At 37.5% G+C, this 3,952-nt stretch overlaps 1 protein-coding gene and 1 long non-coding RNA gene across 2 annotated transcripts in view; both read left to right on the forward strand.

Moving 5' to 3' along the window:
- The window catches only part of LOC101497823 (vestitone reductase-like), a 13,894-nt gene that overhangs the window by 4,679 nt on the left and 5,263 nt on the right, over positions 1 to 3,952 (forward strand). The window lies entirely within an intron of this gene.
- LOC113785716 (uncharacterized) lies at positions 7 to 1,159 on the forward strand. Its single transcript, XR_003471841.2, has 3 exons — positions 7 to 651; positions 759 to 849; positions 936 to 1,159. It is a non-coding gene; the product is annotated as an uncharacterized lncRNA (long non-coding RNA).

A 3,952-nucleotide genomic window follows, 5' to 3' on the forward strand; every position in this document is an offset into this window, starting at 1 on the left:
TATTACCGTATTTGCAACAAGCTGGATTTGGTGAAGTGATCAAACTAGGAAACTACAAGATCGATGTCGGTTTGATTACTGCTATGGTTGAAAGGTGGAGACCAGAAACTCATACTTTTCATCTACCGGTAGGTGAGTGCACAATAACTTTAGAAGACGTATACTATATTTTAGGATTAAATGTGTCTGGTATTCCTGTTAGCGGTTCAAATTTTGTGAACATTAAAGATGTTTGTCAAGAATATTTAGGAGTTATCCCACCTGAGGGAGCAACAAAAGGTAATTCTATTAAATTAAAATGGCTCAAAGATACTTTTGATAATGTCGGTGAAAACGCTTGTGAATTAGAAAAACAAGCATCATGTCTAGCCTATATATTACGTATGATTGGAGGATTGTTGATGCCAGACAAATCCAATAATCGTGTACATTTAAAATATCTTTCACTTTTGGGCGATTTAAATAAAGCATCCCACTATAGTTGGGGTTCGGCAGTTTTAGCAACACTCTATAGAGAATTATGCATTGCTACGAAACCCAACGTAATGTCGATGGGAGGATGTGCATTGTTGTTGCAAAACTGGGCATGGTATCGTTGAGTTGTGTTGCTCCAGATGCACCAAGTGCATGAATATTTCCACTTGCACAAAGGTAACTATTGCACATAATTTTTATATATTTTTATTTTTTAAAACTTATTACTTACCGTATTCGTATTACTAATTTTATTATATTTTTATTTTTTATATATTCGACAGATTTAATTCCGGGGGTTTAAATTTCACTAAAGTTCCTCACAACGATATAGAAGGATACCGGAATACAATTGATCATATGATGGTTCAAGAAGTAATATATTCATTCTCATGTAGTTGCACTTTTAAATTTTTTTTATATCTCTTATATTCACTTTAGCCTGTTTTTTTAACATCCAGTTTCGTTGGAGACCGTATCTCGGATTTCAACACAAGGTACCCGAACAAGAGATCAACACTTGGGCTGCATGTACCTATCTGCACTGCTATTGTAACACCCCGTTTTTCAAAGCGAGGGTATATTTTTTTTTTTTTCAAAAGTAATTAAACTAAAACAGAGAAATAGATAAAGAAATGCCTTTGGATAAATAATTGAGTCATTATAATTTACAAGCAGCGGAAAAGTTTCTCCAATTATAAATCCAAAACATTTCTACATAAACATCAAATGGTACATGGAACCCATTCAAAGATGATGTCAAACTGATAATATTAGTAAAAGTACAGTTTTCCAAACTAAAAATACTCCAATCCAAAAAGAAGGACACCTAGTCCCTATACATCATCCTAATCTGATCCTCCTACCAAAAAGCTATACACCCTGAGTATCTCCACGCGCCCCGTGAGATCCTCCTAACGTAACCGCAGTCACGCGTTCCCATCTCCATTCCCGTCCGTAGGGTACGAACCGGTAGGACCGTCCTGACTCTCATCTGAGGGCAAAGCCCAGATTTCCACAATAATTATAAAGGGTCACCAACCGAAATTAACCAAAGCCCAGATTTCCACAATAATTGTAAAGGGTCACCAACCAGAAAATAACAGTTAACACATAGCAATTAAGTTTTTAAATGCTCAAAACAACTTTTCAACTAAGCATGCACCTTAAAAGGATTTTCCACATGTTAAAAGTTCATATAATGCTTACCAATTAACAATGAACTCAAAATGAAGTTCTCAAACCATCAAGTAATACATAACTGACCAAAGCATTGATAAATCAATTGAGCAATCGATTATCTAACTCAAAATAAGTACTTTTGCTGAGCAAATCGATTGCCAAATCGATTTGGTCAGTTCTGCTGAGTTTCTGCATGACCAAATCGATTTCTAAGTCGATTTTGTCAGTTCTGATGAGTCCCTGGGTTGCCAAATCGATTTCCAAATCGATTTCGGCAGTTTTGCTGAGTTCCTGCCTCTCTGCCAATCGATTTCCAAATCGATTTCTTAAAAGATTTTGAAAGATATATTTATACAATCGATTGGCAAATCGATTAGGTCAAAATGGTGAACTTCCTGCAACTCATCCAATCGATTGGGAAATCGATTTCCCTGATCGTTTTTCCAAAAATTCATGCATTAACTCAAGTCATTCCTAATCAAGTTCACAACCTAACACTTAGCAATTCCTACACGATTACCACGGCAATTGGGATCTCGATAACCATCATACTTACACACAACAATCAACACATAACACTTAGCATTTTCAACGCAATTACCACAACGACTCAAATTCAAATCACTTAATCATAAAACTCAAATCAACCACGACTCGCGTGCCAAGCACCCTAATGCAATGCGTATATGCCAAAATGCATGGACTCGGAATTCCAAACCAAAACCCTCCTCGAAGGGCCGTAAATCATAATCGTACCGCCTATCGCAGGCCAAAGTACCGATTACCAAGGTGCCACCTATCACGGGTCTGCACGATTTACTAAAAAGCGTAAACCATAAACGTACTGCCTATCACGGGCCCGTATCGTTTACCGAGGTGCCACCTATCACGGGTCAGCACGATTTACTAAAATGCGTAAATCATAAACGTACCACCTATCACGGGTCAGTACAGTTTACCGAGGTGTCACCTATCACGGGTCAACACGATTTACTAAAAGAAAAAGCGGGAATCGTAAACGTACCGCCTATCACAGACCAGTACTGTTTACCTAGGTGCCACCTATCACGGGTCAGCACAATTCACCAAAAACGTAAATCGTAAATGTACCACCTATCACGGGTCAGTACAGTTACCATGGTGTCACCTATCACGGGTCAACACGATTTACCAAAAAGTAAATCGTAAACGTACCACCTATCACGGGTCAATACAGTTTACCAAGGTGTCACCTATCACGGGTCAACACAATTTACCAAAAACGTAAATCGTAAACGTACCACCTATCACGGGTCAGCACAGTTTACCAAGGTGTCACCTATCACGGGTCGACACAATTTACCAAATGAAATGCATGAGCATACACAGACTCCATTCACAACAATCGTTAAGCAAATGCAGATATTAAAAGATTCCCCATTTTTAATACCCATTTAACTTAAACGACTTTCAAACAACATTAATTAAATAAGTCATTAAGAGATTCCCCGTTCTTAATACCGATTTAACTTAATGATTTTCAAAACAAAACGTTAAGCAAACAGTCATATTAAGAGATTCCCCATTCTTAATATACTTTTGACTTAAACGATTTTCTCGCAAAACATGCAGTAAACGAGTCATTAAGAGATTCCCCATTCTTAATACTCATTTACCGAAACGATTTTCAAAAACGATAGTTAAGTAACCGAGACATTAAGAGATTCCCCATTCTCAACGCCCAGTTAACTTAAACATTTTCCTCAAATACACATTAAGTAAACCGAGGTATTAAAAGATTCCCCATTTTTAATACTCGTTTAACTCTAATGGTTTTCAAATTCCACAGAAACAAATTCAAACATACTTTCACATTCAAACCATAATTCACAACAACCACACCAATTAACAAACATCAAGTACGAACACACCGAATATACCGAACACAAATCACGCAACATAACACCCAGATACATCAAATTTCATTTACCCATAATCATACACAATGACATTCAAATTCATTTACCACGAAACATTCATCACTATAAACAAAACCTAACTCTAAGGTTTTTACCCATAACGCACTAGTTTCGTTTTTCCCCAAATCGATACATTTAACCCTAACAAATTCCTTCCCACACAACTACAGATAAGTCCCTAATGCAAGCTAGAAGTTTGGAAGGAGCCCTTACCTCAACGTTAGCTTTAACGCGCGTTTCCGGTACCACGAGTAATTCCGGTAAAATCTCCGCTCGCAACGCCGCTTCCAAATTAGTTCACTAGCACCGTAGCGTGGTGGTGAACAACTTTCCCTTCT

Source organism: Cicer arietinum, chromosome 3 (assembly GCF_000331145.2).
Source record: "Cicer arietinum cultivar CDC Frontier isolate Library 1 chromosome 3, Cicar.CDCFrontier_v2.0, whole genome shotgun sequence".
Classification (NCBI taxonomy): domain Eukaryota; kingdom Viridiplantae; phylum Streptophyta; class Magnoliopsida; order Fabales; family Fabaceae; genus Cicer; species Cicer arietinum.